This window comes from Dendrobates tinctorius, unplaced genomic scaffold, assembly GCF_039654945.1.
Source record: "Dendrobates tinctorius isolate UK_male_01 unplaced genomic scaffold, ASM3965494v1 ptg000341l, whole genome shotgun sequence".
Taxonomy (NCBI): Eukaryota; Metazoa; Chordata; class Amphibia; order Anura; family Dendrobatidae; genus Dendrobates; species Dendrobates tinctorius.
Window position 1 is genome coordinate 371,284 of NW_027362007.1, and position 22,506 is coordinate 393,789.

Consider the following 22,506-nt stretch of genomic DNA (forward strand, 5'->3'; position numbering starts at 1 on the left):
CAATGCCTTGGTACGTGCATACTACAGTAAGGTTTTCCTTTATCTGCTGTCTGTACCAGTGTTCTCCTTTTGCCGCCATGGTTGCCAAATAAAGAATAGAAAAGAAAAACGAAGAGAAAGGGAGGGAATACTTGCAAGGACACAAAAATGTCTCAGGACTAGTAACCACTGAGTCTGTTCTCCAAAACCTATGATGCAGGATTCCCGCCGGAACCGTGCAGATTTTTAGTGAGTGGAATGATTGCTCAAACCAAATCACTAATGGGCTAGGATTATCCCACCGCTCTGCCACCAATATGTGAGGAACATCCCACCGCTGGCACCAATATGTGATGAACGGGCGGACCGCTGCCACCAAATTGTGACAGACAGCGGACCCTGTGCCACCAATTCTTCACGATCCCACCACCGGCACGGGTTTGTCAGCGGACGGAGGGACGCGAAGCACTTCTGGCACATGGCTATCACAGGCACAGTGGGGGCTTATCTTAGTTATCCCACCACTTGCACCACGTGACAAAATACAGCAAGCTAATCTTGCTCTAACAATTTACCGCAGGGGGGTATTTTGGATGCCCCACCACTGCTAACAACCTTCCAAGAACTGCGGGGATTTATGTATATCCCACTTTCTCAGTTCCACTTTGGAACTCGCAGCTCTCCGGCGCCTCCCTTACCCTCAGGTCAGTCAGGGAACTGCACCTAGGATAATAAGTCGCCGGACGGGCTGCTTGTTGTGCACGGGCCGCTAGACTACTGCAGTAAGGGAATTATCAATGCTGTGGCCGCAGCCCCTCTGATAGGAATCTGGTTTCTGACACGTCTATACAGAAACCCAGATTCTCACATACTGCAGTCTCTTGCCCATCTGCTGCAGCAGAAGGGATTGCTGAGGAGATTGTCTCACAACAACTGTCTCCAGAGGCTAAGTCCTTTATTCCATCTATTGGGCATGCTCACGGGACGAGCTCCTATTGGACTTCGGGAGTCAGGTGCTCAGGTCCCGCTCCGGATCCTATTGGCTCTTCCTGGACTCCTAGAGATTTCCGGAAGGTCCCGTGCGCTATAAAAAGTGCGCATGGCCGTTCCGCCATGCGCTAGTGTAGCATATTATGCTGTGTGTGTATCGTGATGGATGCATGGACTGGTGTCTGACTTATTATGAAAGCCCTTCCCTTGGTTAATACGAATGGTGACAGAGTGTCGGTCTAGTCAGTTACAGCGCCAGCGCTTCCCTGCCACAGCAGCTTAGCTTCAGACTTGCGCTTGCCTGATAGCAGCGTCCTCTTTGCGGCTGCGTTCCTGCCGCGCTGCGGTTGCAGCACAGTGTACGTCCGCGTTTGCGACGTCTGCCACAGACGTATACGGTAGGTCTAGACGGAGTTGGTGCCGTCAGCATTCACCTCTCCTGTGACCAATTACCGCGTCTGTGTCGCTGAGTCCCTGTGAGTTCAACAGACTCAGCGCTTTTCTATTTCTGTTTATGCTGGCAGCTCTGTGAGTATAACTGAGCTTGCCCAGAGCACCAGGGTGACGTAATAACCCTTTGCACTCTACTGCCTTATATTCTGCCACCTCCTAGCAGCGGTCTTACCATCTGCCGCACGGTGGACCCCGGGTGGCGAAGGCACTTTATTTATAATTTTTATTTAGTGCCTTCTGCCACTCCTAACACCCTCATTCAGCATGGGTGGTCTGGTGAGGTCCAACCCCCTTCTCTCTCAGTTATAACTTAACTAAAAAAGTTATGATAACCATATCTTAATGGGGGAAGCTCGTATGAACTCACCAAGGGTATCATGTTTCCCAGTGTAACGAACCCATCAAGAAAACATTAAGAATGCACTAGATAGGACACTCCATTTGGGAGCAATCCGTATCTCAATTTCTGGAAGTCCGAGAATCGTAAAACCTGCGACCGCTGCTGGCCACAGCCAGAGTTGTGGCTGGTCATTGTAATGTAAAATGTCTGTAAGATCTGTATGTTAAAGTAAAGTATGATGTTTCTAGAATCTTCTAGAAATCTCCCATTGCTACACACTTGGGAGACGAGCTTGTCATGTAGCTGCAACCCCACCTCCTTATCAGCTCTGTGCTTGCTGGTAACATGAAACAGTCTATTTCTTCTCGCAGCCTTCCCCCTGCAAGGAAAAGCATTGCTTTGTTCTGAAACCATGAAGCTTGAATACAGGTATAGGAAATATTAAAAGAAGCCTAGCGCGCACTTCGCTTGTGACAGAGATATGAAACTCACATTTCTGCAAAGGGCACGAAGCCAGCTTTCTAAACCCCTAAGATTCACCAGACCGCCCATTTCATGAGGTCACAGACCCTAGGCTATAGGTTTCCCCTACCAAATTCCAGTCAGTTCAGCTGGAGTCCTCCTGCCAGAGCGACGTGCCGATGAGTGGGGACATTTGGTTAAGCGCCCCTCCCCCAGCCACATGGTCTGCCTAATACCAACTACGCACATGTGAGTGTTACTTTCTGTTCTTTCATCCACTTTGTTTTATATTTGTACTTTTGTAATGTCTCAACTTTATAGCAACTTTTATCTATGTAATCACTGCCCGCATTCTTTTGGGAATAAAATAATAAAATCTATTAGCTCTGTCTCCATGCTCTAAGAAACGAACTATGCGCTTTTTTTAGACAATCTCTACTAATTTCAGGGGTTTGCCGCGGACCCTCTTAATTAACTCTTTGATTAAGTAAAGCGTGACTGGAGGCAGCGTGGTGTGCGCAACTGGCGAGGCTAGCTCGCAGTACAGAAGGGTCTTATATTGCTGAATAAGTGGTTGAGGCCACAGCATTGATAATTCCATTGCTGCAGTAGTCTAATTGCCCGTGCACAACAAGCAGCCCGTACGGTGACTAATTATCCTAGGTTCAGTTCCCTCACTGACCTGAGGGTAAGGGGGGCGCCGTGGAGCTGCAAGTTCCAAAGTGGAACTGAGAAAGTGGAATATACATAAATCCCCGCAGTTCTTGGAAGGTAGTTAGCAGTGGTGGGGTAACCAAAATACCCCCCTGCGATAAATTGTTAGAGCAAGATTAGCTTGCTGTGTTTTTGCCACATGGTGCCAGTGGTGGGATAACTAAGATAAGCCCCCACTGTGCCTGTGATAGCCATGTGCCGGCAGTGCGTCCCGTCCCTCTGTCCGCTGACAAACCCGTGTCGGTGGTGGGATCGTCACCTATTGGTAGCACAGGGTCCGCTGTCCGTCACAATTTGGTGGCAACGGCGTGCCTCCTGCTTGCGTTCATCACATATTGCTGGCAGCGGTGGGATAATCCTAGAGCATTAGTGATTTGGTTTGAGCAATCATTCCTCTCACCTGCACGGTTCCTGCGGGAATCCTGCATCATAGGTTTTGGAGAACAGACTCAGTGGTTACTAGTCCTGAGACATTTTTGTGTACTTACAAGAATTCCCTCCCTTTTCTTCGTTTTTCTTTTCTATCTTTTATTTGGCAACCATGGCCGCAAAAGGAGAACACTGGTACAGACAGCAGAAAAAGGAAAACCTTGCTGCAGTATGCACGTACCGAGGCATTGATGCCACAAGCAAAACCAGAGATCAATTGATCGCGGCTCTGGTGCAGCTGGACAACACCCAGAGTCCAGCAGGCGCAGAAATTGGCCCAAGTGACAATGGGGCTGCAGCAGAGGCTCCACTCCTGAGCGCTGGCCCCACATTCAACCAGAGCACGCTGGACCCCTACCTGCAAGCAGCCTTGGATGCACTCCCTGCCGAAGACAGTGAGGGACGGGTGAGGCTGATCCAGCAATATCAGCAGGAGGCCAGAGCCGAAAGAGAGGCTGAATGAGAAGCTCAGAGGGCCCATGAACTGGAGATGCTCCAGCGGGGGTGGAATGCCCCCACAGCCCGAAGCAGTGAGCCCAGCAGCATCCAGAGTCCTAAACCCCGGCCAGAGCATTTTTCCGTGATGGAAAAGGACGGGGACTTGGACACATTTCTGCGAGCCTTCGAGAAAGCCTGCAGACAGTACCAGCTGGATAAGGTCCAATGGGCCAGGTATTTGACCCCAGGGCTAAAAGGCAAATCTCTGGAGGCGTTTGCTTCTCTTCCGCCAGAAGACGATGATGACTATGATGCCATAAAGCAGGCTCTGATCGCCAAATACCGGCTGACACCTGAGGTATACCGAAAGAAGTTCTGGAACCTCATACGTGGTCCACACGATAGCTATAGTGATGTGGTGCAAGGACTCAGGACCCACTTTGACCAGTGGATCCATGGTCTGTCCTTTGATTCCTTTGAGCAGCTATGGGACCTGATGATCAAAGACCAGTTCCTGCATCTTTGCCCAGCTGAGGTCCGACAGTTCATCCTGGACCGCGAACCATCGAACGCGGACAAAGCGGCGCAGATCGCCGACAACTACGAGGCCAACCGGAAGTCAGAGACGCGGAGGCCAGTCACCACCAGCTGGAGAGGGGGTAAGCCTGCAACCAACCCCAGTGCCCCAGCTAGCCATCTCTCCGGAGGCCCTGTCCCTCTTGCCAACACCAGGCCTACTACTGACAGTCGCCAGTGTTTCGACTGCAAGCGGCCTGGTCACCTCAGTTACACCTGTGCGGAAAAGCCGAAGAACCCCCCAGCCAAGGCCTCTGGGCCCAACGCCTCTGTTCTTTTAGTGGGACGTGTGGTTGGGAGGATTGACGACAACGTTCAACCTGTCCAGGTGGAAGCCCGTCTTGCTACAGTTCTCAAGGACACCGGGGCTGAACGAACCATCATCCGTCCTGGACTGGTGACCCCTGAAGAGTTTGTTGAGGGGAAAATCCTGACTGTCACCGGGATCGGGGATACCCGCTGTCCCTTGCCAGTGGCACGGGTATTTCTTGATTGGGGTGCTGGGAGCGGGGTGAGGGAAGTGTGAGTGTCTGAAAACCTGCCCACTGATGTTTTATTGGGGACTGACTTGGGGAGGATGTTTGCATACTATGTCCCTGACACCCTCCCCCAATCTGATAATAAGGGTAACGTTAACCCTGGTGTTGATGATGATGATGGGAAACTGAATGTGTTACCTGCTAATGCCTTGATGAGTAATGATGCAACTAACAACCATTCTTTCCCCAGGAATGATGCTGATGTGAATGTACCAAAGCAATCTGATAACCATTCTTTTCCTAGGAATGATGATAATGATGATGATGTATCTGTGCCGACTGAACCTGTTAACCATTTCTTTGAAACGGTAGATGTGTCCACAGGTACCGAAGTGCTCAGCCCCGTCACTCTGCAGAGTGAGACGGCTGAGGAACCCCTGGCAGGAGCAAGCAACGGTGCTCAGGGAAATGGGGAAGTGCATGGGGACCATGAGGACGGTAATGCCATGCAACTGACCAGTGCCACCGAGGAAGGTACCTGGCCCATAAGTAGCACTGCTCCTGACGTGTTGGGGGTGGATGGGAAGGTAGGGCCCATAGCAGTGCCGATTGGTGGGTCTGTAGAAATCCCCAGGGAGACAGCATACATAGCAGCTGTCACACGCAGAGTGCCCAGATCGCAGGTAGTGCCCTGCCTTCTGGACCCTCTTCTGCTACAGGAGAGACTGAACCAGAGGTGACCCCAGAGCCGATTCCAGAGGGTCCCAGTAAGGAAGGAACCCTGACGTCACTTCTGGCAGCCTCCAGCAAGGAGATCCAGGCTGCTCTGTACTCAGATGCAAGCCTGGAGAAATTGAGACACCTCGCCAAGACGCCCTCCTCCGAGCCTGATAAGGAGAGGGTGTTCTGGGAACGAGGAAGGTTGTAAAGGGAGACAGTACCCGGAGATTCCCAAAAGGAGTGGTTGAGGGAAAGACAGCTAGTCGTCCCCCAACAGTTCAGAACTGAGTTGTTGCGGATTGCCCATGAGATTCCACTCGCTGGACACTTGGGGATCAGCAAAACAAAGGCATTGCTGTCTCAACACTTCTATTGGCCCAAGATAGGGACAGATGTAACACAATACTGCCGCTCCTGTGTCACCTGTCAAAGAGTGGGTATGGCAGGGCCTGCTCTTATGGCCCCCGTTATTCCTTTGCCGGTGATAGAGGAGCCTTTCCAGAGAATCGCGGTGGACATTGTAGGCCCGCTGGCCATCCCCAGCAGCTCTGGAAAGCAATACATGCTCACCGTGGTAGACTACGCTACCCGGTACCTGGAGGCAGTAGCTCTGTCTTCAACCAGGGCAGATAAGGTGGCTGATGCACTGGTGACCATCTTTTCAAGGGTAGGATTTCCCAGGGAGATGCTTACTGATCAAGGGACCCGAATCATGCCTTGCCTAATGGAGACTCTCTGTGAGAAAATTCAGGTGAAGCACCTGGTATCGAGTGTGTATCACCCACAGAATAATGGTTTGTGTAAACGCTTCAACGGTACCCTCAAAGAGATGCTCCGCATGCTGGTTGAGACCCAAGGGCGTGACTGGGAGCGGTACCTCCCACACCTGCTGTTCGCTTACAGAGAAGTTCCGCAGGCCTCGACCTGGTTCTCCCCCTTCGAGCTCCTGTATGGCAGGCGAGTCCGGGGACCCGTTGGGTTGATAAGAGAATCCTGGGAAGATGAGCCAAACCCCACAGAAGTGTCCATCGTGGATTATGTCATGCGCTTCCGTGACAAGATGCAGACCTTGACGCAGTTGGTGTATGACAACATGACGCAGGCTCAGGCTGAACAGAAGCACTGATACGACCAGAACGCCCGGGAGCGGACCTACCAGGTGGGTCAAAAGGTGTGGGTGCTTGTCCCCGTACCAACGGATAAGCTTCAGGCAGCCTGGGAAAGCCCATACCTCGTCCACCAACAGCTCAACCCGGTCACCAACGTGGTCACGCTTGACCATGCTCGAGGTAGGCGCAAGGCCTTTCACGTCAATATGCTGAAGGCGCACCACGAACGTGAAGCTTGCATCCTACCAGTCTGCAACCTGCCCGAGGATAGGGAGTAAGATCCCCTCCGGGACATGCTGGCCCAAGCCAAGGACGATGGGTCCATTGAGGACATGGAGATAAGTGGTTTGCTAACCGTATCCCAGCGGTCGCAGTTGGTTAAAGCCCTGGAACCCTTCCGGGCTGTGTTCACCAACCGACCTGGGAGGACGGAGTTAGCGGTTCATGAGGTGGGCACTGGGAATCACGCCCCACTACGGCGAACACCTTATTGGATCTCTGAGGAGTTGCAATAAGTCATGCGCCAAGAGATCAATGAGATGTTAAGGCTGGGGGTGATTCGACGGTCAAAAAGCGCGTGGGCCTCACCTGTAGTCCTCGTGCCTAAAAAGGATCGAACCACCCAGTTCTGCACGGACTACAGGGGGCTCAACGCCATCACAACCTCTGATGCCCACCCGATGCCGCGCATTGAGGATCTGCTTGAGCGGTTGGCAAAAGCAAGGTACATATCCATCATTGATCTGAGTCGGGGATAATGGCAGATTCCTCTGAGCCCTGAGGCGCAGGAAAAATCCACCTTTATCACCCCCTTTGGACTGTACGAGTCCACGGTCATGCCCTTCAGCATGAAAAATGCCCCTGCCACTTTCCAGCGGATGATCAACCTCCTGCTTCGGGGACTGGAGGAGTACGCGGTGGCGTACTTGGACGACATCGCCATCTTCAGTTCCACCTGGGAGGAACCCCATCAGCATCTCCAGGAGGTGCTCAAGCATCTTCACGAGGCAGGCCTGACTATCAAGCCGGGAAAGTGCCAGATGGGCATGAGCGAGGTCCACTACCTGGGGCACCGGTTAGGCGGGGGTTCCATGAGTCCGGAGCCAGAAAAGGTGGACGCAATCGCGTCCTGGCCCACCCCCAGGACCAAGAAATAGGTGAAGTCCTTCTTGGGCACTGCAGGGTACTATAGATGGTTTGTGCAGGACTATAGCGCCCTTGCAAAACCCTTTACTGACCTCACCAAGCAGAGGCTACTCCAAACAGTCAACTGGACAGATGACTGTGAGGCGGCCTTCCAAGCTTTGAAAGCAGCCCTGTGCAACTCTCCAGTGTTGAGAGCAGTCGACAGCAGTCGCCCGTTTCTGGTACAGACCGACACCAGCGAGTTTGGCCTCGGTGCTGTCCTCAGCCAGGTCGACTCGGGGAACCAGGAGCACCCTGTGTTGTACCTGAGCCGGAATCTTTTGCCGAGGGAAGTGGCATACTCGACCATCGAGGAGTGTATGGCCATGGTGTGGTGTTGTGAGTTCATTTTCCCCTTCACCATTGAGGTCTGATGAACTCCCTCTTCTGGTGAGGGAAGGTAGTGAGGCTGATTACCAAGCACCTGGGTATGATGATGATGACTGGGTGACGGGAATTGCTGACTGGATATAAGGCAGCCGACGCCCTTCTGCCTTGCGGGTGATCTCTCTGAGGGATTCTAGGAGACCAGTCTGAATCCTGCTCCTCAAAAGCTAAGTTTTCTGCACTGCTTTTTGCATTTGTGTTTTGTTTTGCCTTGTTTTTCTGAATTTCTGCCATTCCCTGCTGGGGTGAGTTGAATTGCTTTTTGCTCTGTCTTCAGAAAATACCTGAGTGCTGATATAGTCTTTTTGAAGCCTGGCGTCTTCAGGGCCTTTTTTCCTATCAGCCTGTTGGCCCTTGTTTTGATAGGGTTTTTGGCGGATTGCAGACAGCAGCTTTCCTATCCTGTCCTATTTAGTTAGCTTTGGCCCCATCATTTGCTCAGCCTATCTTTCTATCTGTGTGAGTGTTTTTTCATCTTGCTTCACCGTCATTATATGTTGGGGGCTGCCTATTGCTTTGGGGTCTGCTCTGGGGCAGTTTAGATATCCCTTTCTGTCTTTAGGCTATGTAGTTCTCCGGCTGTGATCGAGGGGTCTAGGGCACCGTAGGAACCCCCCACGGCTATGTCTAGTTGTTGTTGATAGGTTCAGGGGTCTGCAATCCGATAGCTGCCAACTTCTCTGGTTTTCTGGACTTAGCTAGTATTTCTGTTTTTGCCTCCTATGGTGACTCATTCATAACAGTGTGGGCACTGCAACATTTGCAGCCCTACCTGTACGTGCGCACCTTCACGGTGGTAACCGACCACAACCCTCTGAGCTGGTTGCACACAGTGTCCGGAACCAATGGAAGGTTGCTCCGCTGGAGCCTTGCGCCTTCAACAGTATGATTTTACGGTACAACACAAAAAGGGCAGTGAACATGGTAATGCCGATGGGTTGTCCCTCCGGGGCGAACCCGCTGAGGTGCGCATGGCCGATTCCCGAGAGGTAATGCCTCCGTAGCGCCCTCTAAAGGGGGAGGTGTAATGTAAAATGTCTGTAAGATCTGTATGTTAAAGTAAAGTATGATGTTTCTAGAACCTTCTAGAAATCTCCCATTGCTACACACTTAGGAGATGAGTCTGTCATGTAGCTGCAACCCCCCTCCTTATCAGCTCTGTGCTTGCTGGTAACATGAAACCATCCATTTCCTCTTGAAGCCTTCCCCCCTGCAAGGGAAAGCATTGCTTTGTTCTGAAACCTTGAAGCTTGAATACAGGTATAGGAAATATTAGAAAAAGCCTAGTGCGCACTTCGCTTGTGACAGAGATATGAAACTCACATTTCTGCAAAGGGCATGAAGCCAGCTTTCTAAACCCCTAAGTTTCACAATTCTCGGACTTCCAGAAATTGAGATATGGATTGCTCCCAAATGGAGTGTCCTATCTAGTGCATTCTTGATGTTTTCTTGTTGGGTTCGTTACACTGGTAAACATGATACCCTTGGTGAGTTCGTACGAGCTTCCCCCATTAAGATATGGTTATCAGTACCTTTTTAGTTAAGTTATAACTGAGAGAGAAGGGGGGTTGGACCTCACCAGACCGCCCATTTTGTGAGGTCACAGACCCTAGGCTATAGGTATTCCCTACCAAATTCCAGTCAGTTCAGCTGGAGTCCTCTTGCCAGAAAGATGCGCCGATGTGTGGGGATGTTTGGTTAAACGCCCCTCCCCCAGCCACATGGTCTGCCTTATACCAACTACGCACATGTGAGTGTTACTTTTTGTTCTTTCATCCACTTTGTTTTATATTTGTATTTGTACATATGTAATATCTCAACTTCATAGCAACTTTTATCTATGTAATCACTGCCCGCATTCTTTTGGGAATAAATGATAAAATCTATTAGCTCTGTCTCCATGCTCTAAGAAATGAACTATGCGCCTTTTTTTAGATAATCACTACTAATTTCAGGGGTTTGCCGCAGACCCTCTTAATTAACTCTTTGATTAAGTAAAGCATGGCTGGTGGCAGCGTGGTGTGCGCAGCTGGCAAGGCTAGCTGGCAGTACAGAAGGGTCTTATATTGCTGAACGAGTGGTTGAGGCCACAGCATTGATAATTCCCTTACTGCAGTAGTCTAGGTGCCCGTGCACAACAAGCAGCCCGTCCGGTGACTAATTATCCTTGGTGCAGTTTCCTGACTGACCTGAGGGTAAGGGTGGCACTGGAGAGCTGCGAGTTCCAAAGTGGAACTGAGAAAGTCGGATATACATAAATCCCCGCAGTTCTTGGAAGGTTGTTAGCAGTGGTGGGGTAACCAAAATACCCCCCTGCGATAAATTGTTAGAGCAAGATTAGCTTGCTGTGCTTTTGCCACATGGTGCCAGTGGTGGGATAACTAAGATAAGCCCCCACTGTGCCTGTGATAGCCATGTGTCGGCAGTGCGTCACGTCCCTTCATCCGCTGACAAACCCGTGTCGGTGGTGGGATCGTGACCTATTGGTGGCACAGGGTCCGCTGTCCGTCACAATTTGGTGGCAACGGCGTGCCTCCTGCTTGCGTTCATCAGTCATGCAGTGCTTGTTGAGGTTGCATCACTCCGTGTCTATGCAGCAAGCCGCAATGTAACCTCCTCGTCTTCCTCCTCCTCCACTGCTACTCAGCTGCATACCTCTGGATTCACATCAAGTGGGATCTACAACCTCATCGTCATTTTCTCTGTTCTCACATTCCTCACTCTGAGATTCATCCTCCTCCTCTTACTGCCCTGACACCACAGTATAGTCCATATGCGCCTCAGTATCTGAGTCTCATCAGGATCCCCTCCAGCCCCCCCCTGGGGGCTAACATCTGGTGATGAGGGTCTCGATTCTGCTCGGACCCTACTTCGTCTGGCCTCGGACCCAACTGAAAAAAATTTTGGACATCAGTGCAGATTTTCTCCACTGGATTCTGTGAATCTTTAGAGCAGACCTCTGATGCCCATGGAATGCAATGTGTGACCAGCTCCTCAGAATGGCCCATCTGCAGTTCCCCACAGTCAGCTGGGCGTTTGGAAATTTGTGACTCAGGGGGAAACAAGGGTGATTGGGTTGACACCTATGAGGACTGTACTGTGTGTGATGTTAAGGTGGAGGAAGAGGAGGAGAGGTCACTTGATGCAGCACTTGCCATCCACTCAAATACATGCTCTTTCTGCCCCTCATCTACAAGGTGTTCTGCTGTGTGGCTGCCAAAGAAAGGGAGTTGAGTAGCCCGGCCAGTAAGAGATGTTGTCAGTGGTCTTTGGATAGGACAAGATGGTGTTTGTTATGTAGAGTTTTGTAACAATACCACCTAACCCATGTACACCTTGAACACTAAGCCTATTCCCACTTCTACCATGACCTCACTTCCTCCCACTCATGTTGTATGTAGCCTTCCCCTCTTGTACCCCGCTGTTTCACAACCCTAGGCCCAGACCTGTCAGTCACCTGTCACTAAATTAACAATCAGTTTATATTTGCTGTGTGGACCACATTATTTGTAGAAATTATTTAGATTCCGAAATGTAGCCTGGTGTAAAATAAACTTATTTTGTATATTTATTTATTCAGGACTGTTCACCTGATATGATGAAAATGTCACGTTATTTCTTATAAAAAATGTACAGGAAAGATGTATATCTTTGTACCGTGTTGGAGTTGGAGGAACCTTTCCTTGCAACCAGAAAAAATGTAAAACCTGTCCATCTATAATGACCATGGACAAGATAAAGATCCCCAATTCACATCAGGACTACAAGATCCCAGGTACGTTCAGCTGCATTACATCTAATGTGGTGTACTTAATTATTTGGACTAAATGTCCAACAGGGGGTCTGTATGTGGGGGAGACAGGGCAAAATCTTAGAACAAGGATGAATGCTCATCGTCACACAATAAGAGAAAAAAGAATGGATCTACCTGTGGCAAAACATTTTTGTATCCCTGATCACAGCAACATGGATATGAAATTACTGGTATTGAAAGGTAACTTCACATCTGAGAGAGAGAGAAGAGTCTGTGAGTATAAATTTATGATGACCTTTGTCACTCTCAATGCTGGAATGAATGTGTCGCATGGATTTATGTCTTTTTACATCAATTAAGGAATTTGCTCCTAAGACCATGTGGGGGCATCACAACACATTAGGAGACCCCAATCAGATAACAATAAAACATCCAGACTCCTTATCTATGAACTGGTCCAATATTTATGTTTCTCCCTCTCCCATAATGACTATTCTGCTTCACATCACTTGTCTTATCTATTGCGTTATTTCTGTGCTGTATTGTGCATAAATATGTGACTCTTCAGATTTTGTATTAGTCTAGCCTGATGAAGAGACCTGAGTAGTCTTGAAAGCTTACAATGTGTTACCATCTTTTCAGTTAGCCATTTAAAGGTATCAACCACTGAGGACTCACAATTCTGAATATTTTTCTATAAAAAATGTAGTGGTTTATTGAATTGTCCACCAAAAAGCATAATTGTAGAAAAACATAAAATAGATAAAATAGTTATAAAGATTGTCCATTCGTCCATATCAAAGTTTGCTTCCCATCTTTCCTGGGATCCTGAATGGTAGATTGTATCTGACTGTCTCAATAGCATGGTTGAATGAATGAAGAAGCATGAGGTTAACTCACATATCAGCTGTTCAGCGTCATAAAAGTTGTGTCTGTGTAAAGTGTGCACCCCTTCCCGTGGATCATGTGGAAAAGTTTGGGGTCACCCAGCAATTTTTGTGTTTTCCATGAAAACTCATACTTTTATTAATCAAATGAGTTGCCAAATGAATGTAAAATCTCGTCCAAACATTGACAAGGTTCGAAAAAAAGATTTTTATTTGAAATAATAATTTTCTCCTTCAAACTTTGCTTTCGTCAAAGAATGCTCCCTTTGCAGCAATTCCAGCATTGCAGACCTTTGGCATTCTAGCAGTTAATTTGCGGAGGCAATCTGGAGAAATTTCACCCCATGCTTCTAGAAGCCCCTCACACAAGTTGGTTTGGCTTGATGGGCACTTTTTGCGTACCATATGGTCAAGCTGCTCCCACAACAGCTCAATGGGGTGAGATCTGGTGACTCCGCTGGCCGCTCCATTACAGATAGAATACCAGCTCTCTGCTTCTTCCCTAAATAGTTCTTACATAATTTGGAGGTGTGCTTTGGGTCATTGTCCTGTTGTAGGATGAAATTGGCTCCAATCAAATGCTGTCCACAGGGTATGGCATGGCGATGCAAAATGGAGTGATAGCCTTCCTTATTCAAAATCCCTTTTACCTTGTTTAAATCTCCCACTTTACCAGCACCAAAGCGACCCCAGACCATCACATTACCTCCACCATGCTTGACACATGGCATCAGGCAGTCTTCCAGCATCTTTTCAGTTGTTCTGCGTCTCACAACTGTTCTTCTGTGTGATCCAAACACCTCAAACTTGAATTCGTCTGTCCATAACACTTTTTTCCAATCTTCCTCCGTCCAATGTCTGTGTTCTTTTGCCCATATTAATCTTTTCCTATTATTAGCCAGTCTCAGATATGGCTTTTTCTTTGCCACTCTGCCCTGAAGGCCAGCATCCCGGAGTCGCCTCTTCACTGTAGACATTGACACTGGCGTTTTGCGTGTACTATTTAATGAAGCTGCCAGTTGATGACCTGTGAGGCACCGATTTCTCAAACTACAGACCCTAAAGTACTTGTCTTGTTGCTCAGTTGTGCAGCGGGGCCTCCAACTTCTCTTTCTACTCTGGTTAGAGCCTGTTTGTGCTCTCCTCTGAAGGGAGTAGTAAACACCGTTGTAGGAAATCTTCATTTTCTTTGCAATTTCTCGCATGGAATAGCCTTAATTTCTAAGAACAAGAATAGACTGTCGAGTTTCACAGGAAAGTTCTTTTTTTTCTGGCCATTTTGAAAGTTTAATGGAACTAACAAATGTAATGTTCCAGATTCTCAACTAGCTCAAAGGAAGGTCAGGTTTATAGCTTCTCTAATCAGCCAAACTGTTTTCAGCTGTGCTACCATACTTGCACAACGGTTTTCAAGGGTATTCTAACCATCCATTAGCCTTCTTATACAGTTAGCAAACACAAAGTACCATAAGAACACTGGAGTGATGGTTGTTGGAAATGGGCCTCTATACACCTATGAAGACATTGCAGTACAAACCAGACGTTTGCAGCTAGAATAGTCATTTACCACATTAACAATGTGTTAGGAAAGGCGGAACGCACTAAATAAATAAATAATAAAGTGCGTTCGCCGCTCGGGGTCCACCGTGCTCCATCGTGCAGTAGGTGTTAAAACCGCTGCTAAACAATGGCAGATGAGCTATATGGCAGTATAATGTATATGTACATGCAGCGCGGCGGCAGACACAGCCGCTAAGCGATGGTGCCTTGAGAGAAGTGACACCACCGGACGCTAGTGTAGAGGTGCGGTGTGTGCACACAGTGGCCTATGGCTTGCCACTGACTGGCGCGGACTCTAGCTATAGTTCCCTATCCACATGCGTAATATCAGAGGGAGGGGAATCTTAATGAGCCAGTCACCAGAATCATACATCCATCACCATTCACACATCTAGCAAGAATAGCCTATACTAGCGCATGGCCGAGCGGCCATGCAGATCTTTTATAGTCGTGCGGGACCTTCCAGATCTCTGAGATGGACCAATGAGATCAGGAGAAGGACCTGAGCACGTGACTCCCGATCTCCAATGGGAGATCGTCTCGTGAGCATGCTCAGTAGAGCGGCGGAGGGACTTGGCCTCAGGAGCGATTTGCTGCTGAGCAGTCTGCATTGCTATTGCTGGTGCAAAGGTGACAGCAACAGCCAGACCCATAGAGCAGGTCTGGGCAGAGCGTCTGTGACGCTGGGATTGCTGAGCAATCTCCTCTGTGGTCGATAAATAATGGGAGACTGCAGAATGTGAGTCTCTGGATTCCTGCTGTGTAGCCGAAGGAATCTGACGCCTAACATTACCCCCCCCAGCAAAATTTTTTTGCCACGTACCACCTTATGACCCACAGAGGCGTAGGCCTCAGGCTCATCCGCAGACCAGCCTGATGCCCCGGCAGATGACTTGAAAAACCGGGACATGTGAATTGTTTCGAGAGAAGGCACATGGAGGGCATCGGGGATGGCTAAGTCGCCAGGAGCCGAAGTTGGAGTGGGGCGCCGAAGTGTGTCTTCATACATACCGTCCTCTCTTGTTAGATATATACAGTAATGCAATGATGGCTGATGGAGCTTGGGAAACTTCTTTTCTAATGGAGGAGCTGATGGACTGGTCGTCTGGTCACCGGCTGCTCCATCAGCAGTCATTTTATATCTAACAAGAGAGGGGACTATGTAATAAAAGCAGGAGATGTGAATAACAACAATAACAAGAATAAACTATGTAAGAGACAGCACTGTACATAACAGCAGAGGAAGCTATATACTAAGGGATGCCACAATATATAACTAGAGAGGATAGTACGCAATAAGGTACATAATAAAAGAGTAAACTATGTAACAAAGGATGGTGATATACATAATAAGTACACTATATACTAAGGGATTGTACTATACAGAATAAGTGAGTACACTAAATACTAAGGGACTCTGCTTTACATAAGTGAGAACACTATATACTAAGGGACTGTGCTATACATAATAAGTGAGTAGACTATATACTAAGTGACTGTGCTATACATAATAAGGCTACATTCCAGTATCTCTAGACAGTGTTGGTATGCTGCCTGCTTTCACAGAGGCATTGAACATGTCCTACTTTGATCCTCTAAATCGGATCAGAAGAGAACATTCTCTTTCACGGATCTCATTCTCAGATCCGTGATTTTCATGTATGTGCCATCTGATAAAAAAACTTGGAAGCACACGGACATTTCACACAAATGTGAAAATGTAGAATAAGGGATTTTACAAAAAAACTATCACTCCATGATACATCGTGTAGATACAGAATAAAATCTACATCCATGCACTTACCGCTGTCTCGTCTCATTAGAGCCGCTTTCTCCTGTTTCTTCTCCTTCTTGTCAGACCTTCATGTCGACATCTCCCAGTCACGGCTCGTCTTGCCACAATGATCTTCGCAGCCCTGAAAATAACAAGGTCACCACATACATTGTAAACATACTTGTGTTTCCACATCGAATACAGATACAGTGGGGAAAAAAGTATTTAGGCAGCCACCAATTGTGCAAGTTCTCCCACTTAAAAAGATGAGAGAGGCCTGTAATTGACATCATAGCTAGACCACAGTTGATTTCATCACACCAAGCTGCTGGCCTATTGCAGATCCAGTCTTCCCAGTTTGGTGCAGGGCTACAATTTTGTTTCTGGTGTCCTTCGACAGCTCTTTGGTCTTCACCATAGTGGAGTTTGGAGTGTGACTGTTTGAGGTTGTGGACAGGTGTCTTTTATACTGATAACAAGTTCAAACAGGCGCCATTACTACAGGTAATGAGTGGAGGACAGAGGAGCCTCTTAAAGAAGAAGTTACAGGTCTGTGGACCCAGAAATCTTGCATGTTTTTAGGTGACCACATACTTACTTTCCACCATAATTTGCAAAATAAATCATCCCAGATCAGACAAGGTGATTTTCTGGATTTGTTTTCTCATTGTGACTCTCATAGTTGTGGTCTACCTATGATGTCAATTACAGGCCGCTCTCATCTTTATAAGTGGGAGAACTCTCACAATTGGTGGCTAACTAAAGACTTTTTTCCCCACTGTATATACCCCATCATTAATATACTATTAGCCACGCACCATTAAAAATAAGCAGCACTGTGCCCCCATTACCTCTAATCTCTGACTCCCAATAACATAAATTATTCAGTCTCTGTCTCTCCGCAATTACCTGTATGGCTGTGTGCACACAGAATGTATGCAAGGTTTTACAGTACAGGAAAAGTGAATGAGATCCCTGAAGTCTCATGGACATGTTGCTTATTTTTTCCTTGCAGATTTGCAGCAGATTAAAATCTGCATAATGTCAATTCTTGCAGCGTATTTTATCCGTACTAATGTGGGAAAATAAGTAACAAAAGCATGGCAAAAATGTGGAAAAAAAATAAATGTGTTTTACGCAAGTTTCTTCCTACCAACACATTAGGACTTGCAGCAGAATTTTCTCCTGCAAAACCTGACCATCTGCACATAGCCTTAAGTCACTGTCCTGTGTCCCCCCAGTCATTATACGTCCTTGATGGCATCATAATGAGTTTGGGGGGAGGGGGAAGTCGCTATCAGGTACTGAACATCCTCCGCCACCTGCCAATTCATTACAAGTCCCTGACAGCGTCTTCTCCCACCCTTCAATTCATTATAAATGGCCCGATGCACCTTATCGCCTCCTCATCTTCTCCCCAAAAACTTTTAAGTCCCCGATAGCATCACAATGAATTGTGAGATGGGGAGGACACTATCAGTGGCTTAGCACCCTCCTCCACCACCCAATTCATTTTACATCCATATCTAAAGTCTTCCTCCCCGTTAGTAAGTCCACCTCCTTCTACTCTCCACCACCTCCATCATTGCCCTCTCCACCACCCAATCATTGCCCTCCCCATCACCTCCATCATTGCCCTTTCACCACATCCATCATTATTCTCCCCTTCCACCCCCATCATTGTCCTCTCCACCACCTCCATCTTTGCCTTCCCCCCACCACTCTGATCATTGCCCTTTTGACCACCTCTATCATTGCTTTCTCCCCACCACTCCTATAATTGCACATTCCACCACCTCCATTATTGCCTCCTCCCTCACCACCCCCATCATTGCCCTTTCTACCATCATTGTCCTTTCCACCACCACCATCATTGCCTTCTCTCCACCACCCCATCATTGTCCTTTTCACCACCTCCATTATTGCCTTCTCCCCACCCGCATCATTGCCCATTACACCACCTCCATCACTGTCTTCTCCCCCACCACCCCCATCATTGCCTTCTCTCCCACTATCCTATCATTGCACATTCCATTACCTCCATCATTGCCTTCTCCCCCACCACTCCCATCATTGCCCATTCCACCACCTCCATCATTGCCTTCTCCCCAACGTCCCATCATTGCCTTACCATCACCTCTATCATTGCTTTCTCCCCCACCACCTAATCATTGCCCTTTCCACCACCTCTATCATTGCTTTCTCCCCCATCACCCCCATCATTGCCCTTTTCCACTACCACAATCATTGTCTTTTCCACCACCACACCATCATTGCCTTCTCCATCACCTATACACACACCTACCTCCGCACATTCCCCGCAGCCGCACCATCTTCGTTGCTGGCAGCTTTCTCTCTGGCACAGACAAGCGCTGAATGCTGATGTTATCCAGACGCACTGCTGTGTGAGACAGGAAGCACGGCCAGGAAGCAGGACGAATCCTTGCAGCTGCGCTCTGCTGCCGTTTTCTCCTGTATGTGCCCGCCGCACATGAAGGCCATCTGACCAGGGGCCCCCCAGAACCTCAAGGTCGAATAAACAGGTCAGATTGCCTTCAGTGTTAGCCGCCCTGCAGGGGCCCCCTGCAGCCCCGGTGCAGTCGATCATTTAACGATCTTTGGCCGAATTTTGCAGATTTTGAGGAAAATGCTCTGGAATCCGAACACGAATCCGAATGTGCAATGTCCGTGCCGAATTTGAGATTGGAGAACATTTTCTGAATAAGTTCACTCATTTCTACACAGGAATAACAAACTGATTGTAAAGTAAGGTGGAGGCCAGAGTGCAGCCAGGAACAAAAATGCCCGTTCACAGCTCAAGACCCTGCAATAGAGGAGAAAGAAGGGAAAACGACATTACAGCAGATTGTTCATTGCTGATGCTTTAAATGTTAGAAGGCAACACGGGTCCAAGTAATTGGTGACCCCGGAGTCAGCAAAGGACTGGTCATTAGAAATGTAGAAGTCAGCTCCGGCAGTGCCAGCATTACTATTAATGAAGGAGCCTCCAGGGAGAATCCCGAGGACAGGAGAGAAGATACAAGTCATGTCTTCATTATCCATTATTTATTCACTGTAGCGATGTACAGAGCATGCGAAAAGGGGGTCCGGAGCAACCGAGCGAATCTAAGCACCATAATGTATCAATCCTGCAGGATATCACTATCCCAAACACATACACAATGTATCACTCCCATCATCACTGCCGACCGGACCCCACACACATTGTATCACTCCCATCATCACTGTCCACAGGACCCCACACACAATGTATCACTCCCATCATCACTGTCCACAGGAGTCCACAATAGAGTTGAGCGACTTTTGGTTTTTTAGGGTCGCGTTTCGTTTCGTGAAACCCGACTTTTCCAAAAGTCGGGTCGAGCAAGATCGTCCGATTAAAGGGAAAAGTCGGGGTCGTCCCGAAACACGAAACCCAATGTAAGTCAATGGGGAATAAAAGTCGGCAGTGAGAGGAGGACAGGAAACACACCTACAGTGCCCATTTGAATGCCAAAAGCATCAATTCTTCTTTCTTAAGCTTGTCAACCTTAATTAACTTCATAATACAAGTTACGCACTGAAAAATGGGGGTTATTTGGCTAAAGTTGTGGGTGGGGAGGGCTGGCTGCAGGTTTTCATGTGCCCTGGGTGAAAGAGCGCCCCTTTAACACATACCACAACTCATCATGCTCCGATACGGCAGAGAAATAGCGGTATAGTACAATGAAAAATACCTCACTTTTTACATCTCATGACGAGGCCCATCTATTTCTCCATACAGAATCATAGGTCCCATATAATGTTTGAAACAGTATATGATGAGCTCCACATAATGCTACAGTATATGTTGGTCCCCGTGGATGAAGCTCCACTGTCTTATGGGCCCAAATAATGCTCCAAACATAATGGGCCCCATTTCTAATGCTCTAGTGTATAATGGGCCCTGTAAATGCTGCTCCAGTGTCTGATGTCCACCTTTGGAATGTTCCAGTGTATGGTGGGCCCCATCTATCATTCTCCAGAGTATAGTGCTCCCCAAAAATTGCTGTCCCAACATTGAAAACAATCAAATAAGTCTCCTCGCTAGGGAATCCCTGTACTTCTCTGGATTCCTCGTCGTCCCCATCTTCCATCTCACTGCACAGTATTTCAACTTTGCAAGTGCTGTGATCCTGGGCAAGCAGGGGGGGCCCACTCGTTGGCGACGGCACTGGCACAGGGCCCATGATAGTACGGTGGTGTGTCTGATGGCGGGTGGGCCGAACCTGCACTTTCACCTGCAGCTTCCTCTTTGTCACCGTGTAAGATGGAACTGTATATGGGAAGGGTAACCTGAGTTTCATCAGGGTCAGATTTAGGCCGGGTAGCGTGCGAGGGGAATGTAGTGGTCTGGGTCAATGTACCAGCAGATTTATCGAGCAGTGGCTGGGCATCAGTGCACTTGTGTCGCCCCCAGGAGTACGGTCGCCACAGTGGCATTACCTTCCTCCTAGGGAGTGTGATGTCATGCTTGGGAGCAACGAAGGATCTCTCTAGCAGGTTAACTGATTGGGCGGCGTTATTCCCACGAGTCATGACCCTCCAAACAGCGTTCATGAAGGCAAAGTGTTTGTTTTACGTGGGCAGTATGGTTGCAAAGTTGAACCTTAAAGGAATGTCCAGAAGGGCACCACCAGGAGTGGAGCCTACGGTTAAATTCGACTCCACCTGGGAAACCTCAACCATGCCAGCTACAGAACAGATGCACACATTGCAAGCTTAATTCCGTTAACGAACGAGACTCCGTCATGCCCCGCGGTCCGAGTCCGGCTTACTAGAGGGACACGTGAGGCTCTGGCACATGAGATTGGCCAATAACTGGTGTGTCATGCCCTTACATGTCCGTGGCTGCATGTGCGCTACACTGAAAAGGCCAGCGTTTGTCGCTTACGGGTGCAGATAACCCGCTGAACAACGATAGTGATGGGGATCACTGATTACAATTATTACCCGCGAACGATGATTTCCCAGTAAGTGCAGGTCAACCGCAGTTCCGGAATTAGGCCTAACCGTCATTCCTGAAATAATGAAAAACTTACGTGTGCAAACCACAGGTGCTGTAGCTTGCTTAACAGCTCGCCAGCCGTTCTCACGCCCAGTATGGATTGAACGTGATTGCACAAAGGTGAGAAAGGGTACCGTATCCCCAGATAACATGTATGGATAGCGTACACATTCAAAATATATGTCTCAGGAGGCAGGCTCAGACGGTGTTAGGCCCAGTATGGATTGGACGTGATTGCACAAAGGTTAGAAAGGGTACCGTATCCCCGGATAACATGTATGGATAGCGTACACATTCAAAATATATGTCTCAGGAGGCAGGCTCAGACGGTGTCAGGCCCAGTATGGAATGCACGTGATTGCACAAAGATTAGAAAGGGTACCGTATCCCCGGATAACATGTATGGATAGCGTACACATTCAAAATATATGTCTCAGGAGGCAGGCTCAGACGGTGTTAGGCCCAGTATGGATTGCACGTGATTGCACAAAGGTTAGAAAGGGTACCATATCCCCAGATAACATGTATGGATAGCGTACACATTCAAAATATATGTCTCAGGAGGCAGGCTCAGACGGTGTTAGGCCCAGTATGGATTGCACGTGATTGCACAAAGGTTAGAAAGGGTACCGTATCCCCAGATAACATGTATGGATAGCGTACACATTCAAAATATATGTCTCAGGAGGCAGGCTCAGACGGTGTCAGGCATAGTATGGATTTGACGGCCCAGATTACACAGCGGAGGAGCAGGGAGAGGTAAAGATTGCAAATGCTGGAGCCCTGCCCAAGCAAGGGGGGCCCACTCGTGGGCGTCGGTACTGGCACTGGGCCCCTCATAGTACAGCGGTGTGTCTGACGGCGGGTCTGCACCACCACCGTCAGAGACACTTGATTGCACTATGAGGGACCCTGTGCCAGTGCCCGCGCCCAAGAGTCAGCCTACCCACCTGTCCAGGGCAACGGCACTCGCACGGTGTCGTGCGCTAGGTGGTGACCCCGGCCATGGGGGGGAGGCAGCACAGTTAGGGAGTTTTAGAAAGTGGCATATGTTGATGTTGGACATTCAGCTGATGCAAAAGGCGAAATAGGTGAAGTCCCAGGAAGAGGTGGACCAAAGCAAGCCATTTTTCTGTCACCCTATGTGTCATCAGGGGAAGGTGGGACAATATCCTTGGAAACCCATGCATGGTTCATTTTAATGAAGATTAGATCATCCACAT

The 22,506-nt window shown here is 48.4% G+C and overlaps 1 long non-coding RNA gene across 1 annotated transcript in view; it reads right to left on the minus strand.

Moving 5' to 3' along the window:
* Positions 1–18,671, minus strand: part of LOC141074868 (uncharacterized) — a 295,233-nt gene extending 276,562 nt beyond the window's left edge. Inside the window, exons 1-2 of the long non-coding RNA XR_012227232.1 lie at positions 18,542–18,671; positions 16,267–16,378 (exon numbers count right to left, since the gene is read on the minus strand). This is a non-coding gene — a long non-coding RNA (uncharacterized lncRNA). The remainder of the gene's footprint in view (positions 1–16,266; positions 16,379–18,541) is intronic.
* Between the last annotated feature and the right edge of the window lie 3,835 nt (positions 18,672–22,506).